General features: G+C 41.2%; 1 long non-coding RNA gene across 3 annotated transcripts in view; it reads right to left on the reverse strand.

Moving 5' to 3' along the window:
• LOC124097939 (uncharacterized) overlaps nt 1-18,767 on the reverse strand; it is an 84,001-nt gene that overhangs the window by 13,527 nt on the left and 51,707 nt on the right. The window lies entirely within an intron of this gene.

An 18,767-nucleotide genomic window follows, 5' to 3' on the forward strand; every position in this document is an offset into this window, starting at 1 on the left:
CACAAATTATGCTCTTTAAAACCAACGTCATGGCTCTGTTTGACTTCAGTTTCCCACTGTCATGTCCTGTCTGACCTGAGAGTTTCTCAATCCCTTGCATTTCATTCACACTTACAAGCTGATGCATTATGGGGTTTTCCAGCCTTTTTAGCTACTTTCAGTAGAAGCTTCATTCTTTGGAACCTAATATGTTACTGGATATTGAAGTTTCTTTTTTTTTCTCCATTAAGATGAAAAGAAGAGTCATTGTGTTGAATCTTGACGGCATTTTATTCCTTGCATTTTATTAACATTAGAAAGTGTGAGGCATGGTAGTACAGGAATATAATCCTAGTGACTAGGGAGGTTGAGGCAGGAGGGATGCACGTTTGAGGTCAGCCTCAGCAACTTAGTGAGGTCCTGTCTAAAAGAATAAAAGAGCTTGGTATGTAGTTCATGGGCTCAATCCCCAGGACCAAAAAGAAGCAAGGAAGCAAAGAAAGGGAAGGGAAATGAAGAGACCATACTCTCGGTAGCCAAGAGACTGGAAGAGAGAACATGCAAAGAAAGACCTGGATGTCCTGTGACCTGGCACTAACGTCTGGACTAGAATAACCTGTCCCTGATTTCTGCTCTTGATATTTTTCTCATTGATTAGTCAAGCAATGTTGAGCAAAAGTGTAATGTGTGGAAGATTTCAATGTGACCCTGAAGGTGTAATCAAGAATAAGACAATAATCCTGATGCTGTCAAGAATCACCTGTCTTATGCCACCTGTACACATGGCCCGTTTCCAAACAGATGCATTCGCCTCCACATTATTCTCTAGGACTCTTACTTCTACAGCTGATATCTGTACGACTCGACTCTCCCCCAAATCGTATGACAGACACTCAAGGGACTTACTGCTTCCAAATGCTCTAATTAATTTGAATCTTTGCATAGAAGATCAAATGAATTTAATATGACAAATAGGTACTTCTCATTAAATATTTTGGAAAAAAAACATGTTTCTATAATAAATAATAAAAGAACAATGAAAGAAAGAGAAATAAAAATCATATTGCAAGCAGCAGAAATTTTTAAAAAATGACAGAAAACAACATCAATATAAAAGACATCATGAGTGAAATGACTTTTAAGTGAAAAATGGTAGCTATAAAAGTTATCTAGCACACATACAATTCTTCAAAAAAGATGAGAGATAGAACTGAATTCTCTTCCCTAACATAATTAATAAAACTTTCAAAAATAAGTCATACCTGAATCTGAAAATTGTACTATTAGACTATATGCTAGGAACAGATTGTGACAGAGAGATTAATGCCAAGTCATGTCCTTGGAGCAGCTACACACTTAAAGGCAAAGAAATATTTCCTTGGTGATCCCAACATAAAACACTAGGCTTTAAAAGGGAGAATCAATACTCCTTCTCCAAAGGAACAGGAAATGATAAAAGAGAGGGAAGCAATCAATAGACACCAACTCCTTGGAGAAACAGAGTGACAACCAAGATGTTCTCCTGCACAGCCGGCTGGCTGCAAAGGCAGGAGAGACCTTGTCAGACACAGAAAAAAGATCTCAGGGAAGACAGCAGTTGGGAGCCCTTGTACAATAAAGGTCAAGCAAGAATTCTCAGGGTTGCAATTTAACCAACTAAGAGATGCATTGAGAAGCTGTGCTGAAATAACTAGTGTGAAAGGTCAAGTTCATCGAAATATAGACCTGAGGACAACTGCTGGGGTGTGGTGGTTCATCAAGGAACACAAATGTTGTAAAATGTGAGCCTTGACTCAAGAGCATCACACACAGGACTCTCTCGCAACATTGGGTGGAGAGGTGAGAGTGGGTGAGACTTCATGCTTTCTCATTTACAACCACTGCATTACTTTTATTAGCTTTGTATTTAACCCACTATTGAGGTGGTGGTTTTTTTTTAACTATCTTTTCTTGGCTGACTTTTAACTACATCCCCACATGCATATTTTACTGCAATATGAACGCACATTCATGTCATAATAACATTCTGGTTATAGTACGAAATTATTACAGTGTGAACAATGGTTGTAAAGAATAGAAGGCAGGAAGGTGAGAACAGGTTAAACACTTATAGTGTTTCCAATTGCAGGTGTTTGTAATTTTAATTATCAGTTTATCTCAAACCCGAGAACTTTCCATCGTTTGTCATTGTGGCTGCCGTCATTGCTCTTGCTGCTTTGGCTAACTTTTGATTGATGGTTTTCAATTTTGCTCCTTTTTTGATCAGAGGAGAAAAATTGAGTTTGGAGGTAAACTTTGGAGTCCAGTAGATAGTCACTCTTGTAAGAATGAATATATTTCTATTGTTTGATAAAAAGTCTTCCAGAATATGAGAACATCACATAGACACAAAAGTATGATAGACACGACCTTGCCTAGGTGACATTCTTCCATGTATGGGCACTACAGGCTTCTAGTGGTGGCCACTACACTAATGCTGCCCTGGTACTTAGTGCCTTTTCACAGTGTGTCCATGGCACTGTGAGATGGATTAAAAGGATATTTGCATTTTAATTATAATATTGCCAGCTGCCTTTTAAAAAGACCGCATGGTTCACATATGTCATCTCTATGGATAAGCCTGCTCTTCTGCCCACAGCCCCAATATGGAAAGGTGATTTCCTCCTAGCTTTCTTTATGATGAAGGCTTCCAAGATGCTTCCTTATAGCTCTACGAAATGACAGGACATCATGGCTATCAACAGTCCACGCTGCTGTGCAGTAGCACCCCAGGTCTTGCTGCTGACTGGTCAGCCTTCCCCCATCCCCACTTCCTTCTCTCCCCAGCCTCTGGTGACCACCTTTATAATCTCAATCCACCTGTTTTAAATTCTGCAGATGAGTGAGACTGTGGAGCATTTGACTTTCTGTGCCTGGTTTATTTCACTTAACGTAATGATTTCTAGTTCCATCCATGTTCTTGCAAATGGCAGGATTTGTGCATGTACAGATGAGGTTTCAGTTATCTGTGAATTCCTGAGCTGTATTTTTAGCCAATTTATATTAAACTTTTTGTTTTCCTATTTGTGAGACCTCATTTTTTATTAACTCTTTGTATGTCATCAGATTAAAAAGTTTCATGGACCGGTCATTGCCTGTTGACTATATTTCCACCGTCTTATTTATATACAGTAGACTAGACTTATTGGTAGTAACTCCCAGTTTTCCAGAAGCAATTATTATGGCCACTGACCACTAACAGCTATATATACAGAGTCTTCTTACTATTTAGTAGAGTTTTTATAGGTGTTTGCTCACTTGCTTTCCACCGAAGGCTTTGTATATCCTGTCCCAGAGAGCCCACCATTTTTACACATCATATTTGCTTAAAAATCCATCTGTTTTTCATTGAATTAACTACTTCCTTGTCATGTGTTAAAAGGCCTACTAACTCAAATGTTCATTCTATTCCTATTTACTCTATGTGCTTATTCTGACACCAGCATGATAGTCATTTCATTAAGGGAACAACATGGTTCACCTAACACAGGTTGAGGGTAGTTTCCCCTCACCCATTTCTTTTCATAAACCAACAGTCAGCTCCATCTAAAAGTTGGGGACGGTATTTGGAATACATTCCTATGTGTATGCATATTCATTGTCTTATAACATAAAATCGTGTCATCCAGGAAATTGTGATGTGTTGAGTATTAAATCATTTAGTAAGACGTATCATTTTCTCTCTCTAAAAAATAGCATGTTTGTAAATATAATTACTCAGCATTTTTGTTTTATCTTTTATTTATTTATTTATTTGGTCCTGGGCATTTAACCAAGAGATGCTCTACTAGTGAGCTCCAATCTCCAGTCCTTTTTACTTTTTACTTTGAGACAGGGTTTCACTAAGTTACTTAGGGCTTCACTAAGTTCCTGAGTCTGGCCTTAAACTTGTGATCTTCCTGCCTCAGCCTCTTGAGCTGCTGGGATTACAGGCATGTAGCACCATGCCTCGATGTTTGTTTTTTTGTACAGTTATTGTCATTTCCAGATTGGATAAAAAGCCACTGATTAAACTATCCAGGTAATCACATTAATTATTAGGCTTGTTAACAAGTATCTCTTAAGGTATTTCCATCTTCAGTTATATCCTCAACAAATATAACTATATTTGTCAAATGCTTATGTTATTTTATTTTCTTATCTTTTGCTTTTGTTTAAATGTTAAAAAAAATAGTAATGATAGTGTTGGTGGAAACCTTTACCTAGTCCCTAATTTTTAATGAAATATTTTCGATTTTTGTAATTTATGATAATATTTGCTATTATTTTTATATATAGCATTTGCCATTTATGTATTCTACTTTTATTTTCAAATTATTTAGAATTCTTACTAGAACTGACTGCAGAATTTTGCCAAATACTTTTGAGCATCTTGATAATGTTCAAATCCTTTACCCCTTTGGCCTTATAACCCTATAAACTACCCTTCTACTCTTGAAAGAAACCCGGAGGACTCAGTGCATTGTTCTCTTGTTACATGACTGATGGTTCTTGCTATTATGTCATTTAGAATTTTTGCCTTATTATTGAGATTTGTTTACAGTTTTCTTTTTTACAGGTATCTTTATCAAGTGTTGGTATCGAAATAATGTTGATTTAATAATGGACCTAGAGGATGCTAATGTTTTCCATAGGCTTTCATAAATCAAACAAAGTACTGAGTTTCTTGATCTACATTTAAAGAAGGTTTAATGTTTGGCTGAAACTATTGTTCTTGAACCATTTTCCCCCCTAGATGGCTCACCTCTGTGATCGCTCCTCTGGCAGTGCTTAATCCTCTCTGTGCACTGAATTGTTCAGATAGTGTGTGCTCTTTTTACTTTCAATTTTGAGACAAAGCCTTACTAAGTTGCTGAGGCTGGCCTTGAACTTGGTGATCCTCCTGCCTCAGCCTCCTGAGTTGCTGGGATGACAGGCATGTGCCATCAAAAGCTTTTAAGACTATTCATTTTCTTCTGAAAAAAAGACGAAAGTTATACATTCATGTCAGTCTGTTACAATGATGTTCTTATGAAATTTCCTTTTATAATTTTCTATATTGTACTTTGTTGTTTTTCTCACTCCCCCTCCATCTTTTTTTTTAAATCCTGCTAATTAAGCTACTATTTGTTTCTTTCTTCCATTGTTAACTTGGGAATTCTATGGAGATTTCCCAATCAAGAGGGTTACTGTTGTTATGACCACAAACATACTTACAACCACACTTTTCACTAAAACTAAGATAGTTATTACTTCTTCCACCAAACGGCTACAGCAGACTGAGACCAAGGACTATATGTCTTTTCTGTTTCAAAATTTCTTAAAGGATTCCTGATGGCACACATGCAAAAGTTCACAACAAAATACTGGCAGATGGAATTCAAGAGATGAGCAAGAGACTACGCCACGATCAAGTGGAATTTATACCACAGACGCAAGGATGGTTCAACCTGTGCAAATCAGTGGACATAACAGAGGACACTCGCGCTCTGAGGAACAAAAGCCACGTGCCCAGGACATCCAATATTCAAGATGCAGAAATCTCAACTCTCCTAACCACTGAAGCACGTGAGACGTTTCTGTGAAGTCTCTAAAGCCAATACCACGGTGCTTTGGAGTTCCAGGGGAACAGGAAAAGGAGTTGTCATTAGTCTTTCTGGTTCTTCCATCCTCCTCTGCACTGGGAGGTCTGGCTCCTGCTGGGCCTTCACACCTCGCCTACTTTGGAAGCAGACCCTTCCCAGTGCTCTTGGGCCTGCTGCGTGAACCCCTGAGGTGTGGCCACATCTCCTGTCTGACGCTCACTTCCCCCTCTTGCTGTGTACCTGTCATTGTCACCAGAGAGCGAGGTCCTGGCTGGTTTAGGGCTATTGTCCAAGAGCCCTTCCCCTCCCCTCCTTTCTTCTTTGGATCTTTCTTCTTCTCCTCCTTCTTTTTTCTCCTCCTCCTCCTTGTTCTTTTTTTTTTTTTCTTTGTAGCTTCCAGTGTTTAGAGATGAAAAGCCTGATATCAACCTGACTTTTCCCCCCCTTTGGGAAAATTTTCTTACTTCTCTCCAGAAGAGGGTTCCTTTGGTGTTGTTTTTGCTGTTATTAAATCAGTTCCTACAGTTGAAATTTTTACCAGGAACTTTCTAGATTTATCTTTTTCTCTTCATTTCAGCATGGAACAAAAACAGAACTTTCTATTTTGTCTCATAAAAACTTTATTTTATTATTTGCTTACATAATGTCTGTCTTCCATTCCATAATTGCTTTTTTCCTCATCTGGGACTATTATTGTTTATTTATCTCTTCTTTCACCATAATCTTGTTTCATGATGTTTTTGCTCTGGGCTTTGAGATGGCTTTTCAGGCCTCCAAGAAATCATAACCAACCCCTTTAGGGTCATCTAATAAATTGCTGTGGCTGGTTTCATGGTCCTAAGTTGTAAGAGAAACCTTGTGAAACCCAGGTTTTGTCAAGCAGTATATTTGCAAACAGAATATGAATGTAAATGACCAATGGCAGGTCCCTATGCACCAGCCAGCACTTGAGACCTGCCTTGTGCCAGGACAGTGGTGACTTCCACGGGAGAAGGCAGGTGGGGTGCAGCTGCAGCCCCTCTGAGGGTGTCTCTGGGGATCATGAGTCAGAAACAAATCTTGTGGCTTGTAAGTCACAGGAATTTGGGGCTTTTGAAATTGCATCCTTTGTCAATAAGCTCATACCTTCTGAATGTACTTGGTCACAGAGTTTAGAGGCAGTCACTGAAGTACAGAAATGCCTGTAAATCTGAACAAAACATAGAATGAATTCCAGAAATCTTAGAAACAATTAGAAGAAAGTATTGTCAGGATTCAGTTCCTTTGGAACACTGTTTAGTACCAAATTCTGCATGATGTTTTGATCAGAGATGCATGTTCACTAGGAGTGACGGTGTTCACTAGGTTACAGTGTTTGTGTCTCTCCAATGCAATGATGTGAAGATCCCGTGACTTTGAGGTGACCAGGTGACGTCTGTCCTCACCGATGGGATCTTACCCCTTGTGAGAGAGCTACAGGACCAGCACAGCTCTTCCACTCTGCTGCCCTTGTCGGGTGAAGACACAGGCCTCACTCCAGAGGATGTAGCAAGGAGGTGCCGTCTTGAAAGCAGGACAGCCCTCACTGAGTCGGCTGGTCCATTGATCTTGAATTCCCAGCCTCCAGAACTGTGAAAGAGAAACTCCTACAAATCACTCAGCCTGGGCATTTTGTTACAGCAATCTCAATGGACCATGACACTAATAAAAACTTCACTGTGTGGATTTGACTTTATAAAATTGCAAGAGCTGCTTAAAACCTGGGTCTGAAGTGCAGGATGAGAAGGCCCACCTTACACAGGAAACGTGGACAGGAATTGAGGGGAAAGAAAGCTGAGCAAGGACTCACCTGGGAACGGAGGGGGACCCGCTGGAACCAGCAAGTGCGGCATGAAATTCACAGGGGTCTACCTTTAACCATGGAGAATCTACTTTTCATGACCGTTGGACCAGAAGCAAAATCTGGCATCTTTTGTAAGAAAAGTAAACCCACATACAGTCCAGGAATCTGGGAGACCAAAGGAGGAAGTTCAATAGGATATGGAAGGCCCGTGGGGCCAGCAATGTCCCATTCCAACAAGGTAAGCCTGAGACAAGTGACACAGTGTCGTAGGGAGAATGTTACTGATTTACTGCTGCCATCCCAATCGCCAACCAAGCATCTTTTGTCTTGTGACTTCGCAGGCAACACACCTGGAACTTCACAGGCAAGGGGATTCTGGAAATACAGTTCTGGCTCAGCTAACGCAAAACAACAAAAGGACCCGTGGAAACCTCTCCATGTTTGATGAATGGAAAAGTAAATGAGTGAATGTACAAACGAACAACTAAAGCGATCATTTGTAAGACGCAACTGCAGTGACTCTCAGATCTCTAAGTGGCCAGGGCTGTTCTTTCAGGAGATGGACACTTCTATGGCTAGGAAGTGTATTTACCACTGATTTGTTTATTTTCCTGGAACAGATTTCTCACCTCGTACCTCCTGCAAAGCAGCATCTCTGGCATCCTGTGGTATTCCTGTTTGCTTTAGTCTGAACCCATTTATTGGTGTTGAGGAAGTTGTTCTGCCCTGGATTAACCAAGCATCACACTTTCTTTATGTTTTGATTATTCTAAATGTCTCTCTCAACATGCAAGAGTAATCAAGTAGCATTTATTGAAAAGGTTCAGGAAGAGATAAAAGATAATAAAAGCTGCATCTTGTTTAATGGAGCATGCCATGTTAACTTCTTTAGATAATGAAAAAGAGGAGGCAAGAGAGATAAGGAAAATAAAGAATAGCTACTTTCCCTCACCCCCAAACCTCAATGCTAATACATTTATAATGAAGCCAAATCTATCAGTGTAAAGATACATATTAAAAAATTAAGAGATGTGTGATCGCTTTTTGTAATTATTAAGTAGTAATTTTCCAGCATTAGCTAATTTGGATATAGAAAGTTGATTCATTCAGAATAAGTCAAATATGTTTCAAATTAATTGTTCAGCACCAAAATACAGCAGCACCCTGTGACAGGGATTCTCCAATATAGTGGTTCTTAAAGTCCAAGGGAAGACTCCCAGGAGTACTTTTCGTCAAGTGTAGATTGCAGAGTCTGACTTCCTGACTCTCAGATCCAGGAGAGCTGGAGTGGAACCAAGAATTTGCATTTCTAACAAGCTCCCAGGTGCTGCTGATGTTGCTGTTCTGTGGAGGACACTTTGGGAAACAGTGATAGAGTAAAGCCACCTAAGGAGGTGGAGAGGCTGTCTCTTATTTGGTCGGGAGCATTTAAAAGTATATCTTGGAGGCACTTGCAATTAACTCTGCAATTAAAGTGCTTCTTATCACAAATGGCTAAACACTAAGTTATGTGTCAAACCACTGCTTAGCACAACCTGAAGTGAGAGCATCTACTGTACATCTTGTTATCCAGCAGTGCAGAGGGTTGAGCCAAGCATTTAAAGCCCTGTTTAAATAGACACAGTTACTATATCTAATCAACATAGCAGTGGGGCTTGCCAAAAACCTATAAAACTAATGGATTTGCAAGAAAATTACATCACCTTCAAATCCATGCTGGTAACACAGGGGGCATTTATAAAAAAGTAAAGAAATCGACATTAACCCAGCCTGTCTCTGCTGTCTGCCAATGAGTACTCCAACATTGCTAAGGAAAGATCTTTCTCCCTTCCAAGCATTATGATTAAATACTTGAGGTTAAGTCTTTCTAAAATCGTGTAGTAGAAAGGACCATAACAGATGTGATGCTAATGGATGGGCTGAGTTTGAACTGTGATGGACGAATCAACGGGTGGCTCTTTCCCTGTTAAAATATAAATAAATAAAGTAATTCACCTTTATCTCAGCAATCTTTGCTCCATCCCCCAAGGAGCCCGAAGAGATTGCAGTGCACCCACAGTATAATGAAAAGGCATCTGAAGATTTTCAGCTGTGGCTGCATGCATAACCTCTGCTCTACGACCTGCATTACTTAGCAGGTGGAATTAAAATTCTGATAAGTGATAGGAACCGTGTGTAAGGGAGGAAATTGGTGTGTGGCCACATCGCCTGCCTCGCATCCCCTCTCTTTGCACTGCTTGTTGTTAAAATCAATCCAGGAAGAATCATTTTCATCTTGAAAAATGCAGATGTTCATGGAAAACTCAGAAATAGAATTCTCTTTGGAAATGCCTTTCGCCTAATGTTGGACAAGTGGGAAGAGCGTGTAGGAAGCGCACACAGAGACACACACAGGCAGGCTGCTCACGCTTCACCATCACAAAGAGCCCTGTGAAATCAGCACATCTCCCGGGAACTACGAGTGTGATCAACCCCACAGCACTCAGTCCCAGAGCAGCTCGCCTTTCCCTGACCGCCCAGAAAAGTGTCCCCTGGCTTCTCAATTGCCATTGAATATTTGGATCTGGACTTCAAAGTCCCTGTCCTGTCCACTGGGAACATTTTGTTATCATCTTGAAAAACATAATGATTAGAGAAATGCAGAGGCATGGGCTGGATTCTGGAAGATCCGAACCAACATTGTCCTGTTTGGTTCTCGTCTTGTATCTTAGATCTTAACCATTCCTGAGGACCACAAATGCAAAGGCCTTGTGTGAACAATACCTACGTTAAGAACAACGAGGGCAAGTGTTCTCCAATGAGTTGTTCAAAAAAAGAGGTTTTGAGGAAGTATCCATAAACATTCATTAGCTATAAACTTCTTTTATAAAAAGCACATTGACTCTTACAATCCTAACGAAATACCATGGACTGAGTGCAGAGGCTGAAGTCCCAGGTCAAGGTCCAGTTGGGTCAGTGTCTGTCAAGGGCAGACACCCCCTCAAAGCCCTGAGCAGTGCAGCCCACTTCACCAATCAGTGTTCCTCTCAGATGATGAAACCACCAAACAGGCCACTCGGGCCTCTGGCAACCACTGCTGCATGACAGGTTAGAGCTGGCTTTGCCACAGAGGACCCAGGGTGACCCAGACTCTGCACCTTCCACTGTCACACATCACCCCAGTCAAACTCCCACCCTCCGGCCACCTTGGCCAACCATTCTGGACCTAGACTGGAAAGGGGCTGGTAATGAATAAGGGAAGGCCAGGCCAAGCCAGGAGTCCTTTCCAGAAAAGTCATGTGTAATCCTCCTGCTTGCTACCTAAGATCTTCCCTCTCCCCTTACCTTAAAGGAATTCTCAGTCTTTGTTCAGGCTGAGAAGCTGATTTGTGAGAGTGTCACCCAATTCTCTTCTTGGTCAAAAATAAAAACAGTTTTGCTTTCCCACTGCCATAGGCTTTCATTGTTGTTCCTGAGACTCTCAGGAGGAAAAAAAAGACCGAATGTGGAATTAAGAAAAAATCACATCTGTCCTGGCCTCCAGATGCCTCCTGCCTGGCCCTAGACCCTCACAGAGCTTGCCGTGCTGTGTGTGCATGCTTGCAGAGAGGGGAAGCTCTTCAGTGTCTCTTCCAACAGGGACACTAATCCAACCTGGTCAGGGCCCCACCCTTATGAACTCACATGTCATGAATTACTTCTTCCTTCAAATTCAGCTGTACTGGTGCTTAAGGTTGCAACGGGGCATGGGAGGGGCTCCTACACTCAGGCCTCACCAAGCACAATTCCCAGCCAGGCATGTCCTCAGCACGCTCCTGCCTGTTTCTTCCAATGTAATTACACAGATGAAAGACGAACTGTGGATTTCAAGCACATCATGTCTGCAGTGTACTCTTGGTTCACTGTGCTCTGAAGACTGGTATTTGAATCTGAACAAAGAACTCGCTTTGGAGGAAATCTTGTGTCCTGGCTAAGACTAGTTCCTACACTTGCCCATGGGGCACGGGCATTACCTGACACAGGGGCCACAAGGGTAACAATTCTTTCTGTTGCATTTCCTCAAAAACAGAAACAAAATAAAATATAAAGTCACAGGCTTATTTTTGAGCATGTCAGAGCAGGAAATACCTCCCTTGCCTAAATTATGGGCTAATATCTGTTGACATAGAAATGTAAAAAAGCATTTGTTGTTTTTTTCTAATCCAAATTTCTTCTAATCATGTTAACTACACAGAAAGTAGATGACATCCCTATGCAGTCAAATGATTTGTAAAATTTCCTAATTTCAAACACAAAGTAAACATCCTGCAAAACAGTCATTTACCCTCGCTGCCTTAAGTTCCTCTTTAAGTCACACTCTTCTTCTTGTGCCTAAGTATTTTATTTCCTCATTTGTCCAACCTCTCACTTTTTTCTCCAATCTCACACTTAACACAGGACACTTTATTGGAAGAATATCCCAAAGTAACACTGGACAAATTCATACATTCTAATTATTTTTATTTATTAACACAAGAGCATCTTTACATTTAGTGTTACCCTGAATCTTTAAAAGAACGCAACAGAGCATTCACAATTATGATCAATCACACAGGTGACATTTCTGCACGTGTCTACCTAGGTATTCCCTATCACAATAAGAATGACTAGAGCAGTTTGAAGTACAGATGGGAAACTCTAACCCTGGGACATAAAACTATATAACATCAAGTGGATGACTGCACTAACATTTTTCTGCTTGTAATCGTGTCACCACAAAGCAGATCGAAGTCTGAAAGACAGAGTGATAATAGTTTTCATCAGCTATATTCACACCATTCAAGTAAAGGCACAGATGGAAAACATTCCAATTGCAAAATGTTAACAGGCGGTATTAAGAGGAGAAAGAACAATTAAGTTGAGCAATGAGCTATTCATGATTTCAGTTGCCTTGAATCTTGAATTTTCTTTACCTCAGTGTGGTTACGGTTATCAATTAACTGAGTTTTGACCTGAATATCTGCATTTTTAATAAATAAGATGCTGTTGTCAATATAAGTGACTGAAGGCCTTTTGCTATTTTTTTAAAAAATTTTTCCTAATGTTCTTTCTCCTCTTTTTTTGCACATTATCTGTGAACAGGACATTACAGCCAAGTGTGACAAATGCCCACTGGGCCCAAGAACCATGAAAACACAAGTACAAAGACCCAGCTTGAATGTACTAGATTTTTAGCCTCTTGAATGTACTAGATTTTTAGCCTCTTGAATGTACTAGATTTTTAGCAGGGACCCTTCCTAATTTATTCACACCCCAAACAACTAGCATACTTCCTCTCAAATAGCTGAACTGAAATGCCTCTTTCTGAATGAATGGATGTGTAACAATGACATGACTTACCAATATTCATATAAGCAGAATATTACCAAATATACTAATAAGAAAAATTGCTGTAAATTTAATTTTATTCTGGGACTCTGAAAGAACCGGATGTTCTGCATTAAACCAGCAGTGTAGACATTGGTGGATATGACAATCAGATTTGAACTATTTTAGCTTTTAGTCCATTTGGATTTTTTTCTTTGTTTTGTTTTCTTTCTTCTTTTTTTGGGGAGGGGGGCTGTACCAGGGATTGAACCCAGGGGCACTCAACCACTGAGCCACAACCCCAGCCCTATTTTGTATTTTATGTAGAGACAGGATCTCACTGAGTTGCTTAGTGCCTCACTTTTGCTGAGGCTGGCTTTGAACTCGTGATCCTCCTTGCCTCAGCTTCCAGAGCCACTGGGATTACAGGGGTGCACCACTGCACCCAGGTAATTGGACTCTTAATAGGTAGCCTAAAATGTAAATTATCTTCTGATGGACTCTGAAAAGCATTAAAAACTTTCACATTCTCCCTTTTCCCATAAAGGTAGGCTTAGACTAGCCGGCTTTATTCCCTAACATGGTCTGGCTTCTAAGACACATCTCTAGCAGTAAGTAATCAAGATGAAGCACACTTTTGTCAAAGGAGTCAGTATCAATATGTGGCCCATGACACCTCTTTGGCTCTCAGATAAACTCTACACATCAAAAGTGGCCAATTTCATATCCATTATGGGAACTCACCAAACCCAGGTTGTTCTCTGAATATTCCTAGAGAAAGGAACTTGCAGGGAACATGGACGCTGGCTTCAGGCAGCTTCTCCCACACTAAGCAACCCTTGCTCAACACCTATCTCCATGGCCCCTCCAACTGGAATCCATCACCAGTCACTACACGTTTACCAGACCTTTCACTTCTAAAGCTTCTACTTCAGAGCTGAAGAGATTCCTTTAACTTAGGCTTCAAAATAACCAACAAACAACTAGAATTGGGGAAAGGGAACTATTTTAGGCAATAAAAATTTCCAAAAAAAAAATCATTCATTTCATAAATATTTACAGGCAGCTGCCCACATGCAAAAAAAAAAAAAAAAAGAAGTGCCATTAAACATGAGACCACTGGCCTTTGTTCCCACACATAAATGACCAGTGACTGAAATGCAAGTATAATCACAGCCTGTGGCGTGAGGTGGCCTCCCCGGCCCAGTATGTGCAACATCATCTGGAAGCAACAGGACAAGGGGCCGGACCCAGGTCTTCAGTCAGACCTTCCTTGACTTTGCAGTTCCAAGGCTCTGGCTTCTCCTGGAGTCTGTGAGCGACAGCTCGGTTACAGTGTGGAATTCTCTAGGTAATGGCGGAGCTCCCTGGGGCTCTGCCTCTGCAGTTCTTCAAATCCCATCCTTATTCCACTACCTACGGACATCACTACCCTAGGACCATGTATGATTGCACAAATGGTATGACTCTACATCATGTACAACCAGAGAGATGAAAAGTAGTGTTCCATTTGTGTACAATGATCAAAATGCATTCTGCTGGCACGTATAACTAATTAGAACAAATAAAAAATTTAAAAAAAAATCCGTCTTTACATCCTCTCTGCCTCTATTGAATATAATTTCCCCTTGAGCATCTTGGCAATTCTTCTGTGCTTTATATATACCCCAGCTTCCAGACTGTGATGGGTAGAGATTTACAAACCTGCTCAAGTTAAAATATCTAAAAAGAACTCTTTAGAGGAAAGCTCAAGGCCAATTCCCCTATGTTTTTCCTGGACCCAGCTCTTCGGCCTTCCCATAACCAGGCTCATTGTCTCTGTGGCACCAGGAGTTGAAAGGTGGATCCCAACTTCTTGCCTTCCCTGCTCTCATACTGGTGTACAGGTGAGCTTCCACTCACTCACAAAGCAAAGGTGTCTTCTGTCCTAGGCTGTTGCCCAAACTCCAAGAAGTATCTGTGTTTCTGCCTTGTTATCCACAGTGTTTATTCACAGTGCTGCCAAAGTACTTAACATATCCCACAGTCACTTATTTCTGAATGTCCCCTCAAGACACTGTAACCCACGAGGAGGCAGAGGAAATGTGTTTTGTTTGCCCTTCCCTTGCCTAGCTCAGTGACAGCTATGTTGTAGGTGACGGCAATACACGCTTATAAAAAGAATTAATTAATTGATTTAAAACATTACTTTCTTCTGGGAAAAAAAGGCTACTTAATTGGGTTCATTGCTTAACTGTTTCAAGGTTTTTACAAATGGGATACATTTCCCTTTCAACATTTATTCTTACTGAAACAATTATGAGACATAAGAGAAAAGTCGTAACCTGACTTGGAATATCATTCAAGAGCACAGGACGTAATCCTGATTGAGATAATGAAATGCCTTCTTCAAACTTTCCGCTTGGCATTCAAGCAGATGTCAAGCCACAGTGACCTGTCCATGTTGGCCAGTGGGGCAAAACAACTGACCGAAGGTTGTTTCATGTGGAGCCTGCTGCCATCTCCCTGATAGCCCCTGGGAACTGGTGACACGCTTCATCCCTACCTGAGCCGGAGCACTCCAGACTTGGCCTGGTCACGTTCCTTCATGTGGTGATTTAAAGCTATGAAATGAGCCAGTATGGGCTTGCTTGCTGTTGAGATAAATATTTTCTGCAAATGTGAAATCCTGCTTTGTGTGGGAGGAGGATATTTCAGAACAGTGTCAACTGAATTATGTTGGCTGATATTCAGTTTGTTTTCCACCAGCGGGCATAAACAAATGAACAGATTCATTCCTTCTGTCACCACCACCCTGACACAAGTCACAATACTCTAGAAAGCACTTAGCACATGCAGCCGTGTATTTTAGAACAGGAACGTTCAACCTTACTTTCAAATATTTTATAAAAATCGGAGGTCTAGGGATGCCATGACTCTGGAGGGCCAGGAGCGACTGAGAGCTCCTCAGGTCATCTGCACTGATTGAAATGAATCTTTCCTCATGGGATTGTCAGAAGATTAACAAAGAATCGTAAAGGGACTCTCCATCACTTTTGGATCTCTTTATGGAACTCAGGATAAGTGTTCTACATGTATTTTGAATAATTTTTTATCACATCTGGATTCTGAAAGGAATGCTCAAGCATTTCTAGATCTTAATGATTTTGGCCACTTCTGAACTCATTCATGGTCACTTTTCTTTCTTTCCTTCCTTTCTTTCTTTTTTTAAAAATATTTTTTAGTTTTCAGTAGACTTTTCTTTTTATTTATTTATATGTGGTGCTGAGAACCGAACCCAGTGCCTCACACAGGCTAGGTAAGTGCTCTACCACTGAGCCACCACTCAGCCCTCGTGGCCAATTTTCTTTACTTCATGCTGAAACCATCTGCATCCCATGCACATGGTACAGACCACTGGTGACAAGAACAGGCTAGTCGCTTGACGAGGCCCATGGCTTCCAGCTGGGAGGCTCATTGCAATTGATTCTGGAGTGAGGCTCCCCTCTGCCCACTCCTCACGAATGGAAGGGAGGCAAGAAGCAGCGCAACAGTGGCTTGGGCAAGATCACGGCAGCAGCCAGGGCAGGGTCCCTGGCGCTGGCATCTGGCTTCTGGTCCTATTCTGCTTCTGTTTGTGCATCAGTTTCTTCATGTGTAAAAATGGGGGGAATAATAATAAGAACTACCTATGTAGCTGTTGGAGAAATAAAATAAGCTAATAAATACAAAGTCATAAAATGTGCCTGAGAAAAACAACCCTTCTTCAATTAATATGTTTATTGTTAGCATAAAAAGCAAGGTGGGAAGTAAAAAAGTGCTTGGGCTGGTATTTTCTAAGTGTACAAAATTGAACAACAAAACTAAAATCACATAAAAACATATACGTGGGAATGTATGAGTGCAATTATGATAATTTGCTTTAGATACTTGGCCAATTACTCACCTAGAAATTATATATTGAATACTTATTCTGGGCCAGGCATCTTGAAATATTAAAAGACATAGCTTCTAGCTCCCACCAGGTGGCTTATGGAGAAGGCTGAGTCAACACACTGAACAATGCCACCCCTAAGTGCTGAGCTAGAGCTGAGCGCTGGGAGTGTGAGGGCTTCAGACATGGAGGCAGCTTGGCCGCAGACAGGGAGGGGGCTTGATGGACTGTCAGTCACCCATGGTCAGGGAGCCACTGAGGCCCTCCACAGTGGAGTAGGGATGAAAAAGGCAGAAGGCTGGAAAGGCATGAAGATGAAAAAAAGAGAAATCGTGTCAGCACTTGGACTGAAAGTTGAAGAGTGACGGAGAAGTAAAGGATCTATCCTGGGGTCACCTGTGTAGTCAACTTGTGGGTGGGCATTACATTCATCATTAAATGCACAGAAAGATTATGTAGATTTGGGGAAGAAGTTACTCTCCTCAGATTTCCATTCATTTAGACAGATTCATGTGTAAATTCCTGCAATAATTTAGTTGACAACAAAAACCCGATATGTTTAATACACAGAAGAAAGATGCAGATTAGAGATGTGAATTTGGAAGTTGTGAAAAGGATACTTGCAGGCGTAGGACCACAGCTTCACCTGCGCATCCTTTGATGCCAGCATCTGGAAAGTCTTGGTCAATCTTGGTAAAGAAGTGTTAGGGAAGAGGATTGAATATTGTGGAGAAGGTGCAGAAGTGTGGGTGTGGCCACAGAGGACCGGGGTGGAGAGCAGGTGGCTCTCCAGAGGTCGGCCAGAGAACCACCTGGCGGAGAGGTGCAGCCTCCTGAGGCTCACTGCGGCTGTATCTGCTTTGGTCCTTAGGTGTAGGCTGATCATTGGTTGGTATTCCAAACCCAGATGGCATGGCTTTGCAACGGTGGCACCAATTCTCAAGCTGGCACAGAACTCAGATCTTGCTGTATTTGCAGGGCTTTACCAAAGACAGTGTGGTAAAGGAAGACTATCCACAGGCGACAGAGCGCTGGGATGCCAAGGGAGCTGTGTGGCTAGAACTGCTCTGAGGGCAAGAGCCTCCCCATGTCACTGAGCGAGCCCAGGAGAAGGGGCTAAGGAGACAAGCCTTGCTCTAATACGTAAGTACCCCAGGTCTCATCCCCAGCTCAGTGTGGTGTTCACAGGCATGATCTTTGCTCTTCAGTGACAACCTAGTTTTAAGTTTAAGGAATGAAGCCCTATATGTATTTTTAAAAATATCTTGTAGACTTATCTTATTATGTATCTATTTCTCATTGCAATCTGGATGTTTAGCTACACTAGGTTACATGTTTTGCTTCCTATTATTTAAATTATAACTCAGATTCCTCTTTTCGTCAAACATTCTTAAATATATTTGTAAAAGTTATTGCACTTTCCTGCTTTATTTTTGTTTTTGTTTTTCCCAGTGAAAGACAGCATCCTTAAGAGAGAACAAAGGAGTGGGTGAGTCCTAGGTGGGAACGCCTTGTTCCAGTTCTCCCAGTTGGAACTCCCACTAATACGTCCCAATTCTGCTCTGTATTAGTGTGTCTGATCTAACCAGCTACTTAACCCTCTCCACCCTCAGATTTCTTCCTTGTATAAAAACGGTTTTTGAGAGAGAGAGAGAGAGAGAGAGAGAGAGAGAGAGAGAGAGAGAGAAAGGTTTGAGTAGATCCATTGTATCTAAATCCTTTATTAGACAGAAACTTAACTTTGTCACGGTCAATTTAAAATATAGCATTAAAAGTCAAACAGAAAAGAACACCTGCAAGCAGAATAGGTACCAGGCCATGTCCACACCTCTCGAAGCCTAACACTGACTCCAGAGTTTACACTGCAGCAGCATAATGGCTCCCCCAGCATGTCCCATTAAAGTTTGACTTACTGCCAGGGAATTCACCTGCTGACACAGTGGAACTCCTAACTGGAAGCATTAACATTGCAATGTCACATGACGGAGGGGGAAACTTGTTCATGAATTCCACAAACGTGCACCACTTTATTTGGGATCCTGGTTGCAAACTCATTATTTATGCTGGGTACAGTAGGCCATCAACATATCCCACTGGGGAATTAGTTTGCAATTTAGAATCGTTT

Source organism: Marmota monax, unplaced genomic scaffold, assembly GCF_021218885.2.
Source record: "Marmota monax isolate L192 unplaced genomic scaffold, Marmota_monax_Labrador192_F-V1.1 WCK01_AAM20220418_F8-fsc00141, whole genome shotgun sequence".
NCBI classification, from domain to species: domain Eukaryota; kingdom Metazoa; phylum Chordata; class Mammalia; order Rodentia; family Sciuridae; genus Marmota; species Marmota monax.